Raw genomic sequence first — 26628 nt, 5'->3', positions numbered from 1 at the left:
TCTCCAGGGTGTTTACCTTACAACCTGCCACTTTCCATCAGGAAGTCTCAGTGGACCAGCAGAGCTCACAGTGTTCTTCACGGTCTCTCACTGCATTCATCTGTAGCTTTGTGTGTGTGTGTAAGTGCAGGAAACAGAATGCCCATCTTGCAGCTTGAGGTTGGCATGGCACTCACTCCTTCCCACACCTCATCGGAATATTTTTCTATAAAGAGGCACAAAGTTCAGGGAAGTTTTACTGACCAGAGACTTCTCCCTGGCACCCTGTCCAGTTTTCAGATCTCCATGACCATGGCCATGTTTTCATCATGATCAATATTTGAAAAAGTAATTTCATCCTCTTAACATTACCCTGTGGGTTTTAATATAAAATTTTAATATGCACACCATGGTTATCACTTAAGTGTTTCTTAAGAAGAAGTGTTCCTTTTTGAATTCTGGTAATGGGATCCATTTAATGAATAAGTCATAGACGCACACTGCAGCCTTTTCAAGGAGATTTTAGGGACAGTGTGTTTTTCTTTACAAAGAAGGACCGAGGAGTGTTACGGGAATATAGAAGTTTTGAGGAAAAAAAATGTAAACAACAATTTTTGTTCCATAAGCCAGTGATTAAGCAATTTGTATAATTTCTGTCAGAATTTACTGAATGTTTTAATTATCTCAATATTTTAGTTATTTATCTACATCTTTATCTGTATATGTGTGTGTGTAAATACATATATATAAAACTATATGCATATTCCACTTGTATCTGTATCATCTGTACCATCTATATTGTAACCACATCTATAACTAAACCTATATCATATTATTCCTACCTATATGCATGTCTGAATTATTTCCATATTTATATTTTATCTATAACCATATCTTTCTTTATGTACCTCTTATATAAGATCTGTCTGTACCCATGCCACTTAGAACTTAACATTTTCCCCTAATATTGTAACAAAATTTAGGATTATTACAAATCCTTATAAGCATTATTTTTCATAATTAATTTTTTCAAGGAGGTTATGTCTTACATTATGTAATCATTTATTTAGTATTTTTTCCATTCTAGGTTATTACAAAACATTGAATATAGTTCCCTGTTCTATATATTAGGACCTTGTTGTTTACCTATTTTATATATAGTAGTTTGTATCTCTTAATCCCAGACTCCTAGTTTATTGCTTCCCACTCTTCCCCTTTGGTAACCATCAATTTGTTTTCTATGCCTGTGAGTCTGTTTCTGTCTTGTAAATAAGTTTATTTGTACTATTTTTCAGATTCCACTCGTGTGGTATTTGTCTTTCTCTGACTTCACTTAGAGTGACAATCTCCAAGTCCACCCATGTTGCTGCAAATGGCATTATTTCATTCTTTTTTATGGCTGAGTAGTAGTCCATTGTATAAATATACCACAACTTCTTTATCCAGTCATCTGTTGATGGACATTTAGGCTGTTTCCATGTCTTGGCTATTGTAAATAGTGCTGCTGCGAACACTGGGGTGCAGGTGTCTTTTCAAATTAAGAGTTTCTTCCAGATATGTACCCAGGAGTGAGATTGCTGGATCAGAGAGTAAGTCTATTTTTCACTTTTTAAAGAACCTCCTTACTGTTCTCCATAGTGGCTGCACCAATTTGTGTTCCCACCAGCAGTGTAGAGGGGTTCCTTTTCCTCCACCCCTTCTCTAGCGTTTATTATTTGTAGTCATTTAGATGATGACCATTCTGACTGGTATAAGGTGTTACCTCATTGTAGTTCTGATTAGCATTCCTCTGATAATTAGCAATATTGAGTATCTTTTCATGTGCCCGTTGGCCATCTGTATGCCTTCTTTGGAAAGATGTCTGTTTATATCCTCTGTCCATTTCCTGATTGGGTTGTTTGTTTGTTTTTTTGATATTGAACTGTAGGAGCTGTTTGTGTATTTTGGAAATTGAGCTTTTGTTAGTTGCATTGTTTGCAAAGATTTTCTCCCACTCCATAGGTTGTCTTTTTGTTTTGTTGATGATTTCCTTTGCTGTGTAAAATATTAAACAAGTTTGATTATGTTGCATTTGTTTATTTTTTCTTTTATTTCTTTTGCCTTAGGGAGACTGACCTAAGAAAATACTGCTACAATTTATGTCAGAGAACGTTTTGCCTGTGTTCTCTTCTAGGAGTTTCATAGTGTCATGTCTTACATTTAAGTCTTTAACCCATTTTGAGTTTATTTTTCTATATGGTGTGAGGGAGCATTCTAACTTCATTGATTTACATACAATTTCTTTATTTTTTTTGACATGTAGAGTGTTTCTATAGCTTTACACTTATATTTTATTTTCAAATCCTGTGTATGTAAATCCCACATTCTTCATCTAAGAGGCTTTATTTATTTAGTTTTGTAGATTTTTGTGTACTATTTTGATTTGTAAACTTAATTTTTCTTTTCTAATTTTGTGTTGTGCTTGGAATCTATGGGATATTTTACTATTGAAAATTTCAAGTACTTGCAAGAATAAAAAGAGGAAAGAAAATGGAATAAGGCACCCCCAAGTACGCATCACTCAGACTCCGCAGCTGAGAACGCACACCCTAAAGTGTAATCTTTCCTATTTAACCTCATCCAGGGAGAAGGAATAGCTCAGTGGTAGAGCGCGTGCTTAGCGTGCACGAAGTCCTGGGTTCAATCCCCAATGCCTCCTCTAAAATTAAATAAACAAACCTAATTACCTCCCCCCCAAAACAAATAAATAAAAAAAAAATATATTAACCTGATCTTTTTCTCCCGTTGTCACTGTGGCCACTTGTAATGCATCTAACAATATGTCAGTGTATTGCTTTAAAATATGAGAATTTCCCATGTAACCACTGTATCTTTACTTACCCACAATTCCTCAGTGTCATCAACTCTCAAGTCATAAAAGTCAAAGATGAATTTTTTTAATTAAAATTTAATTTAATCTTATGTATTTTTTAAAAATTAGAATACAGTTACAATGTGTCCGTCTCTGGCGTACAGCACAATGTCCCAGTCATGCATATACATATATACATTCGTTTTCATATTTTTGTGAATGGTTTTCCAACTCTCGCAAGGTCTGTGTGTGTGTTGCAGGAGGTTGATGTGTCTTTGGAGCTTCTTTTCCTGGGCCTGTCTCCCTCTCCATCTTTCTCATACAGATTCTTATTGCAGAAACGACTATTTCTTTTTCATCCTATAGAAAAGTAGGTTGTGGCATCAGCAAAATGCAGTACTCAAGTTATTTTTAAAAGAACGTGAGTGTTTTCCATAGCACTCAGGCTCAGCGCACCAGCTCCTTAGGGAGGAAGCACTTACCTGGGGCAGAGCTGTTTCATACGGCCGTGTGTGTGTGTGTGTTTGTGTGTGTGTTTGTGTGTGTGTGTGTGTGTGTGTGTGTGTGTTTGTGTTTGTGTGTGGGGGTGCCCTCTGGGATTACTGGATCTCGTTTTACCTGGTACCCACAGTGCTGACGAGAGGGAGAGATGGGGAGAGTTGGAAGGTAACCTCTTTTCCATCATTGCACACACAAAAGCTGCAAGTTTTTCCCCTTTGCCAACTCATACTAAACCGAATTGCATCAGTTGGGTTGAAGTCTGGGCTGTGGATTCTGTTTACAAAAATATAGACCAAACTCTTGGTTTGTTCTCTACTCCCTCCTGAACAGTTTTATTGAGATTTAATGGACCTATAACATTGCGAGTGTAAGGTGTACAATGTGATGATTTGATACATTTATATGTTGCAAATCAGTTACCACCATCTCCTTCCTAACACCTCCATCATGACATGTGGTCACCATTTCTTTTCCGTGGTGAGGATGTTGAAGATGTGCTCTCAGCAATTTTCACGTCTATGAGACACTCCTGTTAACTGCAGTCACCATGCTGTCCATTAGACCCCAGAATTTACTCATCTTCTAACTGGAAGTCTGTGCCCTTTACCTAACATCTCCCCCTTTTCCTCCACTCCCCAGCCCCTGGCCACCACCATTAATATTCTCCGTTTCTAAGTTTATTTCATCCTTCAGCACGATAGCATCCAGCCTTGGGGTACATGACTGCCTATTTGAGAAAAAAAAAAAAAAAGATACTTATAAGATATTTACCTTGTAGAGCAGAATGAAAGAAACAACGTATCAACCTCTCAAAAAAAAAGAGTCTTGCTAGGAACAGCAAGATGTGCCCTACTTATACGTGTCTGTGCGTCCTTGATAAACCCAACGTCTATAACATAGATTAGTGATGTTAAGCTAATTGGTAGCAGATCATTGGAATTTAATACGGAACTGTGCGATAGAGAATTTTGCAATCTAGTAAGTGCTGAAGAAGATTGCAAAATGTGATTTGATTTACTCAGGTGTGTGGTGGGATTACATCTTTGTTAAAAACAAGATGTGTTCGCCTTCACACTCCTGGTGTGGGGGCTGGTGCAGCTTTTCGGGAGCTGGCTGTCAGCTGTTTAGCGAATCCCTGGATTCAAACGTCTGGATGCCTGTGGCCCTTCCATCCCTTGGGGGCAAAATCCATCCCGTGAGAGCAGGACCTCTGTTATAAAATGAGGGCCAGCCAGGGCAGGCCTTACGCAGGGGATTTCACTGTCTTTAGGGTTCTGTTAGTCCGTGATGCATGACAGGCAAGACCAGGAAAATTGGGCAAACGATATGCAATGAGAAGTCGTAACTGTATCATTTCAGACGTTCTTCTGCAAAGACTCGGCGTTATGAATTGTATCGGTTGTAAATGTGAATGACGAGGATGTTTGGGGACGGTCATGATCATTGCCCGTCATCGCAAAGGAAGAAGGCATCGATCTGTGTTAAGGGGGAGCTTTAGAGAAAGTTTAAAAAGAGAAACGAGAACAGAAAAATCCCCGATAAGTATCTTTCAGAACAAAGTGCCGGGCGAAACGCAGCGAGCTTATCTGAAATGGGGCAGAACTGCACTGCGATTGAGAGCTCGCTGGGTGGGAAGACAGGATGTGAACAATCTGATGCACAGGACGTGCTTTTCACTTCCGCAGACGAGCACAAGTTGGCGAGAGCTGCCCGTAACTCAGAAGTTACCGGCATCGCTGGGAACGGCACGCACGGGCTGCTCGGAGGATTTAAGCCTGTGTTGTATTTTCTGAACTGTTCCCTGGATTGATTAAAATTAGGTCCTTCAGCAAAATAGCAAGTCTTAACAGTCTATGAGTGAATACAAGATGGATTTATATGGGGGAAAAGTGTGTTTTTCACAGAGGTACTGTTAACCTCGGCGACTCAAAAATAGTATCACTCACCCGGAATGAATGCAGTTTAAGATTTGTCAGAAGTGCTGCAGAACAGGTCACTTTGTATTATTGTCTTTAATTTCTGGAATAAATGGGCACCTTTTACATTTTTTATGATAAAAGGATTATGCAAAAACAGCGATTTTTTATTCAAATGGTAATAAAACAGCAGTACATTCCTGTGTTTCATTTAAAGTGCTGACATCAGCTCCGAAATTGTTCCTGAAAGTCTGCATGACTCACACCAGTGAATTATTAGGATTTTGATTCTGTGCAGTTGGATCATAAACATGCAGGCTGTTCTTTCTCTATACACCCGCCTTCAGTATTTATGTTTGCTACAAAGAATTGTATTTCATTGTTTTCGCGTCGTAATTCAGACATACAAACGTTTTAGTTTTTCTTGTCTACATGTTTAAGGCTTGGTCATATTTTTGAAACGCGGATGCCGTGTCTAAAACGTTCCAGTGATAATTTTTAATTTGTTTTCAGCGTTAAAGGATAATTTTAATAATTTTACAATAAATTTAAAATTTTTATTGAATTAAAATGGTCCTAAGTGTTTGCTCCACACAGACGCTAGGCTCCAGCACGAATGGAAAGGGCAGTTTTTATTATGCAGTTACTGCAAACAGCTTTGGGGACGTGTGTGCAAATCGCCCCCACGTACAGTTCGGTTGCTGTTGTCCCCAGGTTTCTGGTGGATGCGTGTGTGAGTGTGAGTTCTGCAGGCAGCATACACCAGCCCTCCTTCTTCGTCCTGATGCAGGTGTGCAGAAGGCGGTCTTTGTATGATGAACAAAATACCCGGTTGAAAGTAAACACATCCAGCCAGTCTTCAGAATCTTCCGGTTCCAGAATTCCCATCCAAATGCATGTGTGTGTGATAGAGAGAGAGAGAGAGATTGATTGACTGGTCTAGACCAGTTTTCTTGTTCTGTTTCAGTCTAACACTAAAAACGAAAGCCAAGAATTCGTGACCCTGCCATCCCGTTTTACGACTAAACCCAGCAAGGGGGGTTGAATTATGTTTCTTGAAAACGTGTCCTCCAGTCCTAACAGCCCCCAGGACCTCCAAACATGGCTTGTTTGAAAGCAGGGTCTTCTGCAGACGCAGTTAAAATCAGGTCATTAAGGTGGGCTCTGAGCCCATGGGACTGGTGTCCTTTGAAGAGAGGAAGACGCCCCGTGAAGACGCAGACGTGCGCAGCGGGACACCTGGCGAAGGCAGAGGGACAGCCGAGGGCAGGACAGTGTGACCGCGGACGCAGAGACTGGAGGGGTGCGGTTACAAGGAGCGGACCACCGTTGATCACCAGCAAGCCTCCCAGACCTAGAAGACCCCAGAAGGATGCCGCCCCCTGCACAAGAGGCTTCAGACGGAGCGAGGACCTGCAGCACCTTGCTTTAGGACTTCTGGCATCCAGAATACATTCCTGTTCTTTTCAACTGGTCCTTAGTTCCAGCAGCCCTGGAGCTCTCCTACTGCAAAATGCGCAGATCACTCTAGGATTAGCCAAATGGCAACAGCCAGTCTGGGGTCGAGCTGGGTGAGGTGCAGAGTCCCCACCGCCCGCCCCAGCTCTGTGCACATTCTCAGCCTTGCCCTGTTTCTCCGACACATTCCTGCATCTGGGGGACGCTGGTCTTCCACGAGCGGCTCCGTTGCATCGTGATTGTAAGGATGCCACGCGTTCTGGGGGTGGAGGTGGGATCTCCTTTTTAATCACAGTCTTTGGAACGGAAACAGCTTCGTTTACCCCTCGAGGGTAAAATGAGTGGGTTGGACCCATCTCCAGGCCCTTTCCTCCAAGTCTCATTCTGCCTGATTGGAGAGCTGTGATCATGGTAATTAAGACTCTTGATGTGAATACCGTTCGTTTTGAAGCGTGATTAGTGATGCCACGTGCTCCGTGGGTTTTTCTGAATGAACGTCACTGGGACTCGGTGCATCGTGGGGGGCACGTTGGAAAGAGGGGGCGGTTGGCACTCGGAATTGTGTCATTTAAAACCAATTCTGGGCGGATCGACCTGCCAAAGGGCATCTAACCTGTCGAAAGTCCGGATCACGAACCACAGGGTGGCATTCCCGGGATGAAAATCAAAACTGCACTAAAATTAGGTCGCCAGGTTTTGTCTTTCCCTCTCCCTTTTCCTGTGGTGTCTGGTGGTGAGGAAAAGCGAGGGGCACCGCTGGTTTTTCTGCAGGATGCTTTGCACTGAGAGCTTCTCCTGGGTGGGAAACGGAAGCCAGGGTGCAGATGCTGAGCCTTTCTCCTGTTTGTGGGCACGAGGGGGGACGTCCTGTCCCGTTAGTCATGCCTTCTCTCCTCCGTCCCCCTAGGAGCGGTTCCTTGACCTTTATCAAGTGGATGAATAGGAGCTTTTTAAATCTCCCAGGCGGCGTGAATGTCAGCCCCTTGAGAAGCACAATTGTGTGTTTAACACTCTGAGTGCCTCTTCCCTGGCGGGCGCTGGGCGGCCCTTGGCGGGTGGATGAGGAAGAGACACCAGCTCCGTGGTGGGGTCTGTGGTCCCCGGGGAGGACGGAGGCACATCTCAGACGTGACCCAAGTGCCTGTGACATCCTTACTTTAATGAAGGTGGCAGAGTCACAGTTTATGTAGCTGGGCGCACAGGAAGATGAGCGAATGAGAGAGCTGGTTCCCGTCTTCTTGCTGAGATTTTCCATCCGTGGCTTCGGGGCTAAATTCCCGTCCGTTTTATTTCTGACCTCCTCAGAATAATACTGTTGGGGAGTTGGTTCCTGGAAAAAAAGTGTTAAGTCCCAGATCTTCACTGCTTTTGAAGGAGATCATTGAGGGCACTGTTCCTCCACACAGAGCATCTTGTTAAACCAAGACCCCTGGGGTCCACCCATCAGAGTTTCTGAGTCAGTGGATCCAGCACGGGACCCGATACCTTCGCACGTGAACCTGCTTGCTGCTCGTGGTCTGGGGGTCATCGTCTGAGGACCCCTGCTTTCACCCCCTTTTCAGGTTGTCTTTCCACAGACGACCTGTTTCATTTTCGGCTTCGATGTCCTATGTTGGCCTTTCCTGTTCGGAGGGTGGTGTCAACACCTCCGGGTCGCATCGTCCGCTTTCGACGTCCGGTCTCGCTCTGCTGGTTTACGAGTCATCTTCGTGTGTGCAGGTTCCCGGTCCATTCAGGCCAGTGCATGTTTATTGCGCTTGGACCATGTGCTCTACACGGAGGGATGTGAAGATTGGCAACAACCACCATAAAATCCAAGGGACCCAAGGGCGCTTGGACCAGACAAAGGGCTGGTTGTTCCAGGCTGCACGGAGCTCCTCCTGCTTCAGAGGATGAGAAACCCCTGAGCAGAGCATCATTCGTTCATTCATTCATTCGATTCTTTGATCACCATGTGCTCACATCTTATTTTGAGAAGGTCACCTTGCTAGATACTGCAGGACATAGAAACATAGACGAGGTGCAACCCCTGATCCAGTGAGGTCACATTCCAACTGCGTCGCTGGTGCCGTCCAGCTGTAAACGGGGAGACGCAGTTCGATGGAGGTGTGAGGGCACTTCTGCTGTGAGCCACGGGTCACACAGTCCGAGCCTGCTGCCCTGGGGAAGGAAGGGGACCACGGCAGGGTGCTTGTGCTTCTTGGAAGCTGCTCTGCCACCCAAGCGTTTCCACAGGAGGTGGCTGGTGCGCTGTGTCTCAGAGGACGGACAGGATTTTGTCTCAGAAGGGGAGAGGGAGTAAATACAGGGGTCAGCAAGTGTTGGGGGAAGGCGTGGGCTGAGTCCGTGCTGCTGCGTGTGGCGAATTAAATTGAAGCTGGAGCATTTTAGCTGAAAGCCAGTTGATATGATGCTGGGGGCAGCGGAGAGCGCAGAAAGGAGGTGTTTGCGGAATGTCAGCTTTGCGGTGACAAGTGTGACGGAGGCAGGGAGCAGTGACGGTGCACGGTGACGGCACGAGGCTAATTGCATTGTTATTTAAGATCGCGTGATGGTGGAGGCTGAGGAAAGGCAGCTGCTTTGACGCGCCCCGGAGGCCCTGGGAATATGGCAGTGGCAGGACCTGGCATCCTGTTGGGCACAGAACAAGCCACGGAAGGAACCCCCAGAAGTTGGGGTTATATTTTGGGGGTCACTTTAATGACGGGGAGAGGGAAGGTTCAGAAGTTGAGCAGGCAGGTCAGCGTTGTCCGATAAAACACTGTCAGATCTGGGAGATGGACAGGGAACCTGTTCCTTTTTCGCTGATGTTCAGGAAATGGACAGACTTCAAAAGATGATCCGTTGTTCACCCCACCTACTCTCTTACTGTTACTGTTTTCCTTCCTGAAACTGGTCTCACATCTTCATTATCAAGACCTTCTCAAGCATTCTCATCGTCTTTCCAAAAAAACCTATTTAGGCCCTAACCCATAAGCCCTGAAGGAACTCTTCATACGAAACATTTATTTACTCTCTCCCCCTCTCCTGCTTTCTGTTGGGCAGCACCCCCGGCCCCCACTGGTGGTCCAGCTCTCCGCGGGAGCGGCCGATCCCTCAACAGAGCCCACATCCTCCTTGGATTGTGTCCGTAGCCTCCGACATGTTCATTGTCTGTCTGATGGGGCTTTTGCCTTCCTTGAATTCCAGAACTCTCCTCTCTAGCCTTTCTGTTCTTTCAGTTAACTCTTTGTGACTCTTCTGCGTCTTCAATTATGTGCTGCTCCCTAAATTCCAGCTTCGAGACTATCCCACATCACTTTGGATCGCCTCCCTTCCACCCAGGAGACCCACGTGTCTCTACTTCCTGCCCTGAATTCTCTCTCAAGCGCCACCCAGCCTTTCCCGTTGCGTTTTGGACAAACGTCTCCCGTGTTCTCTGCCAAAAACTTGTCCAAAGTCGATTCACTCTCTTTCTCACCAAGCTTGCTCTGTTCTCTGCATTCTGTTTCCCCATGAATGGCATCTTCCCTACACAGTCCCTCCCCTTGCTCTCTGAATCTCCTGTCCTCATTTTGTCCCCAGTATCAATTTCCAGGTCTTAACGATTTCCCCAGCAGAGGTACCTCCTCCACTTTCCTTGATCATCTTTCACTTTATCTTTTATTTTATTTTTAATGATTTTTCATAACGTCCTGTCTAGCCTTTCACACTCTTCGATCTATTTTTCAAATCTATTCCCTGTTCTAGCATCTTAAACAATAGGTTGCATAAAACAGCTATCCTATTCAGGAACCGCCCACAAGCATCCGTCTGCGTACTTCCTGGTGCATCTAAACCGAGCATGGCTGGGAGGCCCTGCACTTGGTTTTTTTTTTTTTTTTTTTTTTTTTTGCGCTCTCTTAATTCTTCTCACACTTTCTTTCGACCTGAGATACACTTATATTCCCCTCTCCCGTATTATTTGGGAAAAACACTCCTTTATTTCTCCTTTACACGCTCAACCATACTACTGAAAACACATGTAGGATTTTTTTTTCCCCGCCACACCAAGCCATTCTCCAGGACACCAGCTGGGTGTCCTACGATTCAGTCCCATTTGACAATAACTGGAGTTGGTGAAGACCCTACAGGTTAGGGACTCAGACTTAAGACTGCTCCCCTGCCCCTACTTCAGACGCCAACTGCCAACAGCAGGTCCCCCCAGATTACTCACAACTTGGCTACCAATCTGAGGTTCCCATGATTCCATCATCTGCTAGAACAATTCATAGAAGCCAGGGAAACACTTCTGTAATGGTTTCCAGTTTATTTGACAATAAAGAACATGATACAGGAGACAGATGAACTGTAAGATGAAGAGATACAGAGGGTGAGGTCTGGAAGCGCCCTGAGCTCTGTGCTTCGGGGATTTTTATGGCAGCCTCGTCATGTAGGCTTTAGCAGTCGTGAGCTCAATCCGCAGCCCCTCCCCCTTTTCTAGAGGATTGGGGGGTGGGGCGGGCCGGGGGGTGGTGAGGCTGAAAGTCCCAACGTTCTAACTATGGCCTGGTGTTTCTGGTGATCAGCCACTGTCCTGAAGCCATTCAGGAGTCCACCCAGAGTCATCTCATTAGAACGAAACACACCCAGGGCATTCCAGGGGATTTGGGACTCTGAGTTAGGAAGCAGGTTCCAAGGTCAAAATATTGTAACGAGAGATGCTCCCGGCGCTCTCATTGCCTGGGAAATTCGAGGGGACCTAGGAGCCCCATGGCAGGAACCGGGGCAGGCACCTATATATGCATTTTCCATTATTTCACTCAAAGACATACTTTGTGCATCACGTGGGGCCAAGGTTGCCTTCCGCCCACGCCTTCCTCCCCCTTGGATGTGCAGCACTGGCGATCGTCTTTGGTGACAATCCGCTTCCACCGGAGGACCCCGGCCGCCGGATACTTCCAACTGTGTGGACTGTAGTCGCTGACTTCCCACGTTTCAGTTTTCTCCCCTGTTACGAGGGTTATGAAGAGAGTTCTTACCTCTAGCGACGTTCACAAAGTAAATAAGTCAGTGGAGCTTCTAAAGGACCTTAACCTCTAGGCACGGAACAAGCACTGGCACTTGCGTCTTCCTAGTGTCTGTCTTTGACCTTGTGTTCCTCCTTCTTTGCCTAAAATATTTTACAAAGCGTGGCTTCATATTACACTTGGGCTACGCCCCCCAAATTCCTTTCGGTGACCCCCTCTTTGGCTTTACAGAAGGAGCGTCTTTTCTACCCCCCAGTTCCAGCCCATCTCGTTCTCTGATGATGGCAGTGCTGGTGTACCAGTTGCCTTTGGGTTTTGTGACCCAACTCGGCAAGTGAGGGCACAGCGCGTGCCACTCCCCGTGCCCGGACGGACCGTCCTGCCCTCTCCCCGCTTGAAGTGGGCTGCATGCTGCTCTGCTGTTTCAGATCTCTGCTGTTTCTTCTTCCTTCTCAGTTCTCACCCAAACTTGAAAGCATTCTTAGCGTTTTGTCTGTATGTGTGTGTGTGAGTGAGACGTGATTTATTTCTAAATGCCTGCGCATGTTTTAAAATCTTTGCCTGTATTCACATCCCTAGAGTTTTTACAAATTTTTCTTCTGTATTTTTTTAAAGACAGTATCACAGAAAATCTTGTGTCAGATTTCTCATTCTAGTCCACGCCTAGAAAATTTAGAGGGCTACGTTTTAGGAACATTAAGGATTTTTGGAGCTTAATCATTTAAAGTCTTACATGAAACCCATAAACCTATGTTGCATCGCTGCTTTTTTGAACTGTTCACTGGATGGACGGCTGTGGTTCTTTTTCATTTTACTGTAAATATTTGGGTCAAAATTAGCAATGCAGACAAGAAAGGAATTTCTTGGGAGTTCATCAGAATTCTGGGAGGCTTTGGGACGAGAAGGATTGTGTAAAATCGATTACCTGTATTTTAAGTTACTCGTATTAAATTCTAAAGAAAATTTTTTCTCTTCATTTCTTTTTTCTCCTGGATTTTCATCATGCTAAAAATTAAACAATCCAGAAAATTGGGAGTAAATCCAAGACAGAAACATACGTTTTATTAAATATGCATCTTTTCAAAAACGAATGTAGTTTGGAAGATTGTTCTGTTTGAGAGAAAGGAGATAAAATCTGGGTTGGAGAAATTAGGGTGCAAATTAAGGTGATTTATGTTAATTTGAACATTTAAATACACATCTAGAAATATCCACGGTGACGCTGCTAAAACTTAGAGATAACTTCCCTTTTCTTTTCATCTGAGCGGGCATTTTTATTTGTAGCCACTCGCAAAAGTCCATCAAAATTAAACGTGTCCCTCCCATTTTTCTTTTAGAATGTTAGCAGGTCATTGTGACTCAGAGGAAAACTTAATACATGGTGGCTGGTGCAAGTTCTTTTTCTTCTTAATTTAAATGTGTCTGGAATAGCTTTGGGCTTTAAAAATAAGTTTAATATTTTCCTGTTGGTGTGCAACTAGATGTAGATGTTGGTGATAAGTGAGGTCAGATTCTTGGGAGTCCTTAGCTGTGACCTTGGCACAGACTCCTCCAGGACCTTGGACAGTCCCATGTGGTTTCCGTCTCACGGTTCCGGTGACAAATACGGTCTTCCTTCGAAGCCGTCTGCAATGCCACCTGCTGAGGGCTTCCCAGAGCTGTTACATCTTCTGCCCAAGGCGCTCTGTTCCTTGATCAGTGATGCACATGCTGTTGCAATTCTCTCTAAATGCTTTTGCTTTAACGATGCACCCCTGCCCCTCCCCACCAAGAGACCCCACGTCCTCGAGGGCCACGTGCCTCTTTGGAATTCCTTTTCCTGTCCTCTTTTCCCATTCAAAGCCTGCTGTGCTCGACAGATATTCATGGAATGAAATAACCTAGGATTTCCAGACAGTGTTTATTGTACATTTTTTAGGGACAAGAGACTAAAATCATGCTTGAACCAACTTTAAGTCAGAGCAACGTCGGCAGCATCTTTTATGAAAGTATTTTCGATCCTTTTCCCTTATGTTCCAGGTGTCTTTTTGACCTGCTCCCCAGGGCGAATGGGAATGGCTGTCAACGTCTCTGCGAAGCCCCAGGTCTTCAGCTGTGAAGATGAAATTCTGTGGCGAGTGTTACTGGACGCGCTGTCGTAGCATGGAATAGACCAGCTCGGCGTCTGCGTCTGATCTTCCGCCAAAGGTCTGTGCGCTTTGACTCGTGTATTCTCCGTGTGCTAAAATGCCGATCACATGGCGTCGGGTTTTTATGGTGACGTTTGCTTATATATCTGTGATTTGTAAGTGTTGGGTTTGCCTTGACCAGTTAATATCAAGCATCACACATGAGTGATCGTCGTGTTTAAAGGAAGCTTTTATAGACGAATCAGTAGCTTATTAGGGATCGTGTAAGCCTTTACAAGTGATCTGTATATGGTGCCGTATAGTTTTGCATGAAAGCAAATTATAAAGCGTAATTTCTTACTCATTTCAAAATAATCAGCTACTTGATGTCCTATTTGCCTGCGTTCAGGACTTCTGCAACAGGTTGTTGCAACCCAACTTTCATAGAACCATCCATCCGTGTTTTAATCCAGGAAATTTATTCTTTCATCTCTGAAATATCTTAGCCACATATCTCTGTCTTAGGATGGTAGTTTCAAATACATGAAGTAAAGCTTACGACCTCATGGCCGGCCCCCCACGGAGCCCTGTAGCAGAAAACAGATGAGAAAAATGAAAGAACGATTATTTGAATATAGGAATGTCCACAATTAGCATTCCACCTTGATATCAATAGTTAACACCAAAATCTCAGCGGGTTAAAAATAAAAAGACGGGGGGCACTGCCTTCTTTCTGGCTTTTTGGGGTGTTTGGAGGTTTTTGATACAAAAAGCAGTCTGAGAGGATGTTAGGCTGTGAACTGACACACGTAGGGCTATCCTTTGAGAAGAAGTTACAAAAATATTTGGAATGAATTTCCCCTTGCACAGGAAACATAGTCCAATCTGTGTTGATCGTACTTAGCAGGGCCCAGTAACGGAGCTAAGGACGGTGAAGACGGCACCGGGGTGGGTGGCAACATTCCTGCCATGTGAGTGAAACACTAGAGGATGTGAATATTTTCTTCCGTCAGATTTTAGGAGCACCCGATTTGAAAATAAAGGAAACTCATGCCAGTACTAATTCCTTAATGTTTCCATCTCACTCGTGCCCCCTAAAAACCATCTCAGCGGAATCAAGCAAGCCAAGAAACAGACAAAAACTCAAACCCAAAATCCTAAGTCAAAGAACGTTTTCCTTGACCACCTTACAAGCACGGTCCATCAGACATGACTCGCTCGTTTTGGTAGGACCTTTCCTGACACACACCTGCAGCGTTCACGTTGCGATTGTGAATTTAACGCTTGCCTGTGGCTGCAAGCCAAGATACGATCTCCGATCAAGTGAAACAGAGCCAGTTTCTAAGTTGTGACATTATTCGTACAGGGTGAGAACAGCTAATACTGCGTCAGCGTTTGCTCGGTGCATCGCTCGCTGAGGGTGTCTTTGCGACTGACACCAAGTAACCTTTCTGTCGCTGATGAAACCTGTTTCGGATGCAGATTCCTCACAGAGTGGGGACTGAGGACGGGCAAGAGACACGACGTGAACTCCTGCACCTGCGATAATGTCGCGGTGTCGATGGAAGACAGACTCCCCTGTTTGAGCCCCACTGCACCCATCCCGGCTCCGTGATCTTGGGCGAGTTCGCCGACACCTCCCTGACTTTGTCATTTCCACTACTGGACGTAATGTTACCTCTTGTGCTCATTACGACACAAAGAGTCTGCGTATAAAATAACGTGTGAAAGGCTGACCCACCGTAGACAGGTTTCTTGTGATAACAATTACTGTTATATTGGGTCGGGGAGGGAGCTTGGTGCTGTGATGAGTGAGTGGTCTTTGAAATCAAGCCAGAGTTACGTCCGACTCTGCCGAACAGCTTACGCGTTGCGGGACTTGACCTCGGAGCATCGGTGTGCCTAAATGGGAAGTCGAGGTGATGGTCCCTATTCCGCCTGTCTGTGGCAGGGTCAGCTGTCAGTGAATGCACTTATGATTGTCGTTACCTAGAAGTTCATTTTCACCAAGGTATTTTAATCAACGGTGTTTACGAGATAATAACTAAATATGCTCGGTGTTAGTAGAAAGAGGAGGCTTGCTTGAAAGGCATCCTTTAGAGAGAAGATTCCATAGTGAGATGACAAGAAAAGTGCCAAATGATCCGGAGATGATAACTGATAAAATGGTGACTGGTTTTGTCTCTTGGGATGGCCCAGAGAGTGGGGCAGGCTTGGATTCTGTCCCTCTGACCCACTGCTGGAGGAATAGAAAAATCTCTGCAGGCTGAAGATTCGTTCTTACAAATAGATGACTTCTAACAGGTTACATTGATGGCTTTCACAAATTAAATTTTGCAAGGATTTTATTTAATTTTTATTTTTATTTGCAAGGATTTTAAATTCTTTTTTTTAACTTTATATTTGTGTTGTTATTTATTTATTTTTATTTATTGATTTTTAACTGAAGTACAGTCAGTTACAATGTGTCCATTTCTGGTGTACAGGACAGTGTCCCAGTCATGCGTATACATACATATATTCTTTTTCATTAAAGATTATGACAAGGTATTGAATATAGTTCCCTGTGCTCCCCAGAAGAAATTTGTTTGTTTGTTTTTTTTAACAATTTTTATTGATAGTGGCTAACGTTCCACAAATCTCAAACTCCCAAAGGATTTTAAATTCTTAGCTTAAAATAAGCTAGGTTTAACATAGATGTGGGACTGCATGGATGAGCAATCTCCAAGGAGAATTTAATGGTGCCCAGATGAAGGCAGATGAGAAGTATATTGGTAACTGCCAACTGTCTCAATGTATTCTAGATTCTCAAATTGCATGTGGACTTCAGTGTTTGGACATAGAATCGACATTTTGCCATAACCGTGTATGTTAGGAATCAGTTAAGAGTTACCTTATGCCGTTACCACCTCATTCTTGTAAACTACCCAAAAGAAAGCTTAGAAGGAATGTAGCATTGGATTGGAAGCATAGCGCCATCTCTTTTACTGAGTGGAGAAATCTCTCTGTCTCTCTCATTTTAATAGGGAAAAGTGTGCTGAGATGGAAAAGAAATCAAGTAGGTTTCTGTGGAGGCATTCTTAAAGGCATCTTCTTAGAAGGACAAGGTAGTGGTAAGTATCCCCCCAAAAAACCACCAGTAATCTCCATAATCTAGCTTATCTGGTTGACGCATTTACAGCCTGGTTGATTCAAATCTAGCCGGAGTTTCAGATTACGTTGCTGGTGAAAGTCGTTTTGTTTTGTTTTGGTTTGTTTTAAAAGATCTGTTTGAAATTCACCCAAGTGCAAAGCAGTGGTTTCAGGCTGGCTTGGAGTGCTCATAATGGCACGCTTTGAGAATTTGGGATTCCGTAATAATTGTATGTTTCTCCAAATAGCCACAATGCAGAGTATATCTCATTACATAGACAGGAGAGTCAGCCCTCTGACTCACGTTGTGTAAATCCTCCTGGAATTTGCCCTCATCCCCTCTGGCCGCGGGGAATCCACTCTATTCTGTGTAAGCACCTCAAGCTACGGGGGCATCTGAACCACCCCAGCATTTCATATTATTGTTCTTGGGTGCAGCCCCTGGAGAGTGCGATACGAAGTGTCAGGTGTGCTTCTAGTGCAACCTGAGGGCCCACTGAGACCACGGGATCATTCTCTTCATCTGAAAGCCGGATACAGAGCATAGCTGAAGGAAGGGAAAATGGGTGGAATGTTTCGATCGTCTATGGGTGTGAGGTTCTGTAAAACTCAAAACTGGGACTCTTTCCCACCATGTTTAAGTTTCAGCAAGAATGTGTTTTGATACATTTCAAGTAAAGGGTGAAGACTTTTCAAGGCTTCGCTGTCAATTCAAGCCCTGTCGGGACAGTATTCATGATTTTATGGATACAATAGTGGCTGTTTACCGACTTTGTTGTCGATTTGAGCGCCATAGCTTCCAAACATTTTTCAAAGTTTAGACCCTAAGTAGCTTTTGGGTGTCTGTTTACAGTTAACCACCTAATATCCTTATCTGCACCCTGTAACATGCTTCTGTATCTTTCCTGCATTCTAGAAGATTCTCAAGGTCTCACCCTTCATCCAACTCCTTTTTCCAACACACCAGATTTCCAAACACCTCTTCTTGTTCCCTGCTGGAGAAAGAAATGCTAGTTTTTTTTTTTTTTTTTCAAATATTTTTTAAACTTTTTTTCTGTTTTTATCCTTATCTTTTTTTTTAATTTTTAAAAAATTTATTTTTTTCGAGGAGGGGAGATAATTAGGTTTTTTTATTTATGTATTTATTTTTTTTAATGAAGATGCTGGGAATCGAACCCAGGACCTCACGTCTGCTAAGCTTGCACTCTATCACTTGAGGTAGCCCTCCACCCCCTTTTTCACTCTTTTTTTAAAAAAAAAATATTTTGGGGGGAGGTAATCAGGTTGATTAATTAATTAATTAATTTTAAAATTCTTTTTTTTTCCCTTTTTTTTTTACTTTTTGTGGGAGAAGTAAGTAGTAATCATTTTTTGTGGGACAATTTGGTTTTAGAGGAGGTACTGGGGATTGAACCCAGGACCTCGTGCACGCTAAGCACATGCTCTGCCACCGTCCCCCATCATAGATAATTTGTGATTAATAAAGAAAGATGAGTGCTGGCCCCCTTTGTGCTGTTAACATGCAAATGTGGAAGATGCTCGTGGATGAGAAAACAGACGGTCAGTTGTCTGTCTTTATTGCGCACGGAGGTACCTGTTTCATCAAGGGGGCTCAGCGTATACACACATTTCTCGTCAGCACATCCAGCTCAGCCATCAGCAGCCGTACGAGACGTAAATCCCTTTGTCTTCCCATTTTCAAAACACTTTTTTAAAAAAAACTGCATGTTCATTTCCTTCCCCCCGCCCCACCCCCCGCAAATCTGGAGGAGCATTAATATTACCACCGAGGCGTGAAGTGTCCCAAGGCTCCGTCTGCCCCGTCACCACCAGCAGCCCTTTGGAACAGCAGCCCGCCTGCGGCTTCGGGTTGCCATCATTTCAGGAGCTGCAGGCAGGGAGCACTTGGTGTCACAGAATCCGGCTGCCCTGGTTCCGAGGCGACGTGGTCCTCGCGGGTGTGGCCTCACACTCAGTGTGGCAGACGGCACAGCTGGTCGTGTGGCAGCTCACACGGGAAACCCAACGGGGACGTTCTGTGACGTGCACCGTCCGGGGACGGGGAGGACAGTGTCTGAGTTGGGGAAGCACTTCTTACCGTTTTCCCATACGCACTTCCGTTCCATCGGTCTTTGGAACCCCTGGGTATTGATCCATGTGTTCGTGCTTAGAGTCTCCGATAAGGCGGACACTTTGCAGTGTGGATGCGTGGTGGTCTGGTGGTGGAATGTCCTGTATTGTCTCATGAGGATGGCTTGGCTGAAAAACTAATGGCAAAACCGCTTTCTTTTCCCAGCATCCTCCAGACCCTAAGTGACATGGAAAAGCTCTGTCACTTTTTCTTTAAATTTTTTTAAATTAAAAAAAAAGTTTTAATTGAAGTATAGTCTGTTACAATGTGTCCATCTCCAGTCATGCATAAACATACATATATTCATTTTCATAGTTTTTTCATTAAAGGTTATTACACGGTATTGGATAAAGTTCCCTGTGCTCTACAGAAGAAATTTGTTTTTTAGTCTATTTTTACATATATAGTGGTTAACCTTTGCAAATCTCAAACTCCCAAATTTATCCCTTCCCACCCCCTTTTCCCAGTAACCATAAGATTGTTTACTTTGTCTGCGAGTCTGTTTCTGTTTTGTAGATGAGTTCATTAGTTCCTCTTTTTTCTTTTCTTTTCTTTAGATTTTACAGAGCAACTGTCGCCTATGAGGGAGGGGTCCGGGGGCGCATACAGACCCATGGATCAGGGCATCTCTGTTGTCTGCAGTCATGGAAGTCTGCTGCTAATTAGCTGGTTTCTGATGGTCAGGCTTCTGACGTGTTTAAACAATAGACGTGTATTTATTCCCTTTTCACTGTGAAGAATCTGATTATAAATGAAGAAAACCATTTGTCCAGGATGTGCAAATAATTCATGAAGCCTGTTGAATACTGGAAAATTTCAAGTCAGGCCAGTTTAATGCAATTTTCCCTAGACTGTCGACTGAACACTTTCTGGGTTTGTCATCCTGTGAAAGGAAAGTCTTTGCCGTGGATTTTCATAGTTGTCTGGGACGTTCTATGTGAACCGATCTCTGACATTCCTTTACTTATTTATCTATTTTTCCCCAAAGATGGCTTAGTTCAGTTCAAAACTGACGACCAGGAACAATTCCTTTCACCGCAACCCTGAAAGACTAGTTTTCATCTCTCAGTGAGCGGACAAAGAGTTGGACTAGAATTAGGGAGTTTAGTGTTCTATGCACGCACTGAATTTGTGGCTGTTGGAGATCCTGGTACTAGGGTTACCCCAGGGGTAAGAAATGTGGGCTTCTTTTTACTCTGCTTGGTCCCGATCACCCGTTATCGAAATGCACCTCTTACTGAAGCATTTTGTGATTGACAGGGACACAGAGGGAGGCGTTACGTAGATCACTTTGGTATAGCACGTGGCGTAGAGATTTAAATAATGATGAAAAGGCACAGAGAGGTAGCAATAAGAAAAATGCTTAAGATTCCTGTGATCACTTTTGTATGGGAACAGGCGGTGACTAGGCTTGTCAGGGTGACCATTTCATAATGTATGCAAATACCACGTCATTTTTGTAGCGTCTGTGAAACTAACATAACATCGCGCGTCAACTGCCTCAATACAGATGTGAAAAAATCAAAAAACATAAATGCAGAAATATAATATATAGTAATACTAAATAATGTAAACACTTACCTGTAATATACATATTCTCTATAACATGTTATAGAATATAATACAGTAATAAAATCGTGTAAATATAAAGAATGCATTCTTGGGTCCCCTTGACCCTTTTCTTCTCAACCGTCTCCCAAGCTCGTAATATTTCCTCGTACCAAATACTACACTGCTTATTTTTATTTTTTTTTCCTGAGTGGAATGAGTTCTTTTCTGCCAAAAAGATATATATATATCAGACTGGGGGGAAAAGATGGGCAAACGTATCTAGTTAAATACATCATCCTACACTATCAGCTTTTTTATGCATAAGCTGGTTTGGTTTGCTCTCTGGAGGCCGTAGATAAACTCAACTTTGAGGAAGTGACCGTGGTACATGACCTAGCAGAAGATGACCCACCCATAGCCTGTAGGTGAGTCCACCTGGTTTTATAAGTAATGCCTTTTATTTATTTATTTTTGTGTATTTATTTTATTTTTTTTTTTTAGTAACGTCTTTTATACTGCAGTGCTGGGACTGAATGATTGCAATGGAAACTGCATGCCCTGGAAAGCCTAAAACATATATTATTTGACCCTGCAAATTTTATTATTATTAAGTCAGTTTGCTTATCCATACTTAGGGCCATGGCATGATTTGTTGGGGAGGTGGGGTGGGGGTGCAAATCATGGTAATTATCTGGGTTGCACAGATTACTAACAGATGTGAACATATAGCAAATGATCAATACTACAGGGAAATGCTTGTATGTTATGAATTCTACTGATGGTCCCACTACAATCTGGTAACCAACCATGCAGCAGGTGTCTGTGATCTGCAGTCTGGGGTGCACGCCTCCGTGGGGTCTGGGCGCTCCCTGGAATTTTACCTGTGAAACTGATATGCACCAGGGGGAGATTCGATCGATGGTTGTCACAACACAGCCTAGGCGATGCAGCTTACCTGTCCTCGTGAGCGTGGGGCGGCTCTGGCAGCCACTTCCCGTGGCTCTCTGATGGTTAAGGGCAAGGTTCCCGATTAAGCCGATGGAGCCTGGGGCACCCTGTTGACTGGTTTTGCCCCTGCCCTGGTCCATTGGCTTCGCCATCTAGAAGATGAAGCAAAAGCAATTAATGTGCTTTTTTAATTCTGCTCCACTGAACTTTCTAATGAAGTGCATTCTATACAGTTAAAACCAGAGAGTTCATTGACGCCATTTCTGCTGTGTGTGTGAGAGAGAGGGTTGGAGTCAGCACGCTTCCCTGAAGTGCATGATTAATACCCAGGTGAGTGGGGTTGTTCTGGCTTCCTCTGCCGGCTTGTTGGATGTCACACTTGGCGGGCTTGTGGACCCGGGGTAAATAGTCACAAAACGTATTTTTGTTATAAATGATGAAGGCTCTTTGGTCGAAAATTACGCGCTTCCTATGCCCGGCATCCTTCCAGTTCCGCAGTGGCTGCAGACACAGGATTTCCCACCGTGTTCCTCAATACGAATTCGCTGAAGCAGGACGTGGGGTGGTGGGGAACGGAGCACGCAGGACCTGCACGAGGCAGAAGGGAACAGAAGCTGTGTGAAAACCCTTAGTGCACGGCAGGGACGCGGGAATGCCATCGTTCCCTTCCCGGGGTCCTTCTTTGAGGTGGTCGGAAATTTCAGTAGAGATCTGTGTGTCTCCCCCATGCCTGTCACAGCACAAGGCGTGTGGAAGATTCGCGGTAAGCCCCGGATGAACGCAAATCCGCGTGCTTACCTCGGTGGGTTAGCAGGAAGTGGAAGCCGGACTTCGTGGAAGCCAGTAGCCTGGCTGAGGAGCCCAAGGGGGCTAGTCACGTTGGACAAGTCCCCCCCTGGAGCTCACACGTGGAGGCATCAGCCTGGGTGACGTCACTTTTGTCCAACTCTGGATGGAAGGTGCCGTCCATCACAAGCCGGAAGCTTCCCTGCATGCTGGTCCGGAGCTGACCAACCTGTGAGTGGACCCCACTCTTCTGCATCATGCAGAAAATCCCTGGGCGATCCTTTAATACCAGGAGGAGAAAGCAAAGTCATTCTGGCCCATGCTAGTTCTGGTTCAGGAAACCAGACATCTTGTTTTTTCACCCAGCAGTGAATCAGTATTATTTTATCCTTTGCATTTTGTGAATCTGGATGGAGAAGAAAATACATGCAGTGTCTCACCGCATTTTTCTATAGGTGACATCAGCTTGGAAGCAATGGAGGGTCGATCCTAGAGATTTTTCCCCCTGGTAATTTGTTCCGGTCTGGTATATATGCACGAAGAATGTAAATTACTTACCACTGACATGTCTGTAATTAAGTCTTCTAAAGGGACTACTACCCTTTCCACTGCTATATTTTCTTCCCAATTACTTAGAAAATTTAAGCCTTCCCTGGGGAATGCCTTCTATTTCACTAGTCCTTTTAATGGTAATTGATTGGCTTCTTCAAATGATGCTGTTCTGGGAAGAAGGTTAAATAAAATCTGGAAAATAGCATCATATGCATGAAGAGCTCTTGACGTCCTGGATATGCGGCCTCATTAATTTCTCACCTTCCCAAAGTTACAGCTTCCTGACGAAAGTAGACCAGAAAAAGGGAGACACCTCAGCTTTTCACGGAGTTTAAATTTCATGACGGGTGTTCTTTGGGTCTTTTGTTGTTGGTCTTTGCGTGGAGCCTTTTATAATCAATCGTCAATTAAAAATCTCCACTAATTTAATTCCTTTAATATTGTAAGTTGTATTTTTTTTAAAAAAAATAGTGAAACCCAGTGTTTGCTCAAAAATCAGTTAATGGGGGAACTGGAGCTGAGCGTGGAATCATTTTGATCGTGGAAGCATTTTACTGAAAGTGTGCCATCCTAGGAGTGACCATTGTTTACTGTTGTTTAACCTTCCCTGTATTTTAAAATCATCATTTCAGTGATGATGTCTAAGAACCGGTCTCTGAAATGATGGGACAGGAACCATTTAAAACTTTTTTTTTTTTTTTTTTTTTTTAAAAAAGGAGTCAAGTACCACTGAATGAATGCGTTGGGATTCAGGGATATCTGACCAGAATGGAACCGATTTAAGGAGCAAGTCAGTTTAATCTCATTGCCTTTGAACGTTAAGAGTCTACATTGGCAGTCCATTCCCACGGTGCGTTTTCTGTTATTTCTCAGTCTCTTTGTGGTGTAGTAGTTACCTTGCTGTTGTCACAGATGCTCACAGACTTAATGGTTTGAACAGGACACAGTAAGAAACGCAGTTCTGGAGGCCAGGTGTCTGGGACAAAAACCGGTTTTGGCAGCGTTGGTTCCTTCTGGAAACTCTAGGGGAGGATCCGTTTCTTTGCCTTCTCCCACTTCTACGGTTCCTTGGCTCGTGGTCCCACATCACATGACCTTCTTTCTCTGTGTCAGGTGTCACATCTCCTTCTGTGACTCTCTGACCGCTCCCCACCTTCTTCTTTAAAGACCTTGTAATTCCATTGGGCTCACCCAGATCACCCAGAATCACCTCCGCTTTTCAAGACCCTTAATTTAATCACATCGACAACATCTAGGTAAGGTTCTTTACCGTGGAAGATTGTATGTTCTCGAGGATTCTGGGAATTCACAAGTGGGTGATGTTGCGGGGACATTAGTCAACCCACCTCACTTAGGACGCCATGAATGCGTCTCGCCGTCATCTTCAATGATCTCTACTATGTCCGTCCCCTTCCTTGGAACTCTCTCTCCTCCATCACTGTGACAACATTCTTGTTTCTCCTTTCTCTCCCCAGTGGTCACCTCTCAGACTCCTCCCTAGAGTCCTCTGCACTTCCCTTCTTCCCCACGCCCCTTCCTGCTTCTGTGCTCCCATCCCTTTGGAATCTCACCCTCCATACTTGATGGACAGTGTATGTAGAAGACCATTCCACATGTGAACAAAGACTGGGGGCTTTTGGTGACTTGGCCCAGGCTCCCCACTCTACCCCGATGGTGACATCCTGCCACAGACGCTCTGTCCCAGGCACGTCAAACCATTCAGAACCTTCCAGAACCAGCTGTGTTCGGTATCAGACCTCCATGTCTCTTGTAGGGCTGACCCCCATCCCCTGACTTCCTCCCTTAGCTGACCTTTCTTGGAGCAGAAGAAAATCCAATCCTGTTCAGCCTTCCGACTCCATTTCCACCTGGACATCACTTCTCAAGGAAGCCTTTCTTGTCCTCTAAAATCACCTGTTGAACAGCACCTCCATTATAAGCCTTCTACTGCCTGTTTACTTAAACGTCTGACTTCTCTCCCAGACCGAAAGCTCCTTGACTATGGGAACTATTTCGTACTGCTGTCACCACCGTCCCATCTGACACTGGTGCCCCCCCCCACACACACACAGTCAAAAATGGTTGATCAAATTCATATTGTAGTGAAATGGCAGTGACTACGAGTGTATTTCGAGGTCATTTCACTAATTTGCAGTCACTCTCTTAGACTTTTACTCATTTGTATTAGTTCTCTAGTCTGTGTACCTTCGTGTCTAGGTCAATTATAATGGATGGCTGAGGAAGTCATGCATCTCTTGAGATTTCTTCAGGCCACCCGCTAAAATGGATTAAATCCATACAGAGTTGTCAAAAGAGGGCAAATGTTCCAAATAAGCCGAACCGTCCTCCTTGTACACAGGCCCCTTCCTGATGTTCCTGAGAGCTGTCGACGCACCAAGGAAAGTGAGAATTAAGTTCCATCTTGAGCACGGAGAATTATTGTCGCTGTCCCTTCGAGGGGGAAAGGCAAAATAGTGCTGTCTCCTAATGCAATATTGTTTTCCTCCAAGAATGTGCTGTCTTCACTTTACTTAAAGAAAAACATTGGCCGGGGTGGTGGAAATGAACTGATAACCTTGTGCTGGTGGATAGGACTCTGCTCCAGGGAAGATACTAAAGAGTAATGTTTTCCAAATAACATCGAGAAATGAAAGCGAACATTAAAAAAAAAAAATGCTCTCAGCAGTTTAGACCTTCTGAAGGTCATGTGGATGGAGAATGGCTTAACTAGAGTTATTGCAACTCTGATCTCATTTTTTTTTTGAGGAATGGCTTAGCCAAAGATTTTTTTTCTGGTACTTTCTATGCTTATAAACAGTCAACAGGCATGTCTGATGTTAATTATGTGCAGTAAACGGACACGTCCAACATTACATTGGAACACTTCCATCTTAATTTGTATTTTTTTTAATTGAAGTACTGTTGATGAACAATGTTGTGTTAGTTTCTGGTGTGCAGCATAGTGACTCAGTTATACATATGAGTGTGCGTGTGTATATATGCATACATATATACTCTTTTTCAGATTCTTTTCCATTATATTTTATTATAAGATATTGAATATAGTTCCCTGAGCTGTACAGTAGGACCTTGTAGTTTATTTATTTTATATATAGTACTTTGTATCTGCAAATACCAAACTCCTAATTTACACCCCCCCCCACAACCCGGTAACCATAAATTTACTCCCTATGTCTGAGTCTGTTTCTGTTTTGTAAACAAATCCATTTGTCTTTTTTTAGATTCCACATGTAAGTGATATCATATGGTATTTGTCTTTCTCTGTCTGACTTACTTCACTTAGTATGATCATCTCTAGGTCCATCCATGTTGCTGCAAATGGCATTATTTCATTCTTTTTCATGGCCGAATAGTATTCCATTGTATAAATATACCACAGCTTCTTTATCCAGTCATCTGTTGATGGACATTTAGGTTGGTGTAGTTTCATAAGGGTTCTCCCACTTGAAAATTCACTTAGGACTTTTTATTCTCTTGAAGATCTCTTGTGTTAATTTCTGAATTGAACAAATTTCCTGAAGCTGCGCATTAAATTCTCTAAGACAAAAGGAGCTAAATTTACTTAAATCTTGAAGGGCTCTTAGTGTCAGGACATCAACTTCTCGATCTTTTCCTCCGTGCTCTAAAAAGGTAGTTGCCTTCAGCATCATGACTGTTAGATGACGGGGAGTGACAAGGAGACGTCTTTGGGAAGGAGGAGAGGGTC

General features: G+C 43.9%; 1 protein-coding gene across 3 annotated transcripts in view; it reads left to right on the top strand.

Annotated features, from left to right (window-relative positions):
* NLGN4X (neuroligin 4 X-linked) overlaps positions 1-26628 on the top strand; it is a 270570-nt gene that overhangs the window by 17961 nt on the left and 225981 nt on the right. For all 3 annotated transcript variants that reach the window (XM_032475307.1, XM_032475310.1, XM_032475308.1), the window contains exon 2: positions 13713-13880. The gene's annotated coding sequence lies outside the window, so the exon portion shown is untranslated. The remainder of the gene's footprint in view (positions 1-13712; positions 13881-26628) is intronic.

Source organism: Camelus ferus, chromosome X (genome assembly GCF_009834535.1).
Source record: "Camelus ferus isolate YT-003-E chromosome X, BCGSAC_Cfer_1.0, whole genome shotgun sequence".
Taxonomy (NCBI): Eukaryota; Metazoa; Chordata; class Mammalia; order Artiodactyla; family Camelidae; genus Camelus; species Camelus ferus.
Note: the sequence above shows the minus strand (reverse complement) of the source record. Positions and strands in the feature narration are given on the sequence as shown.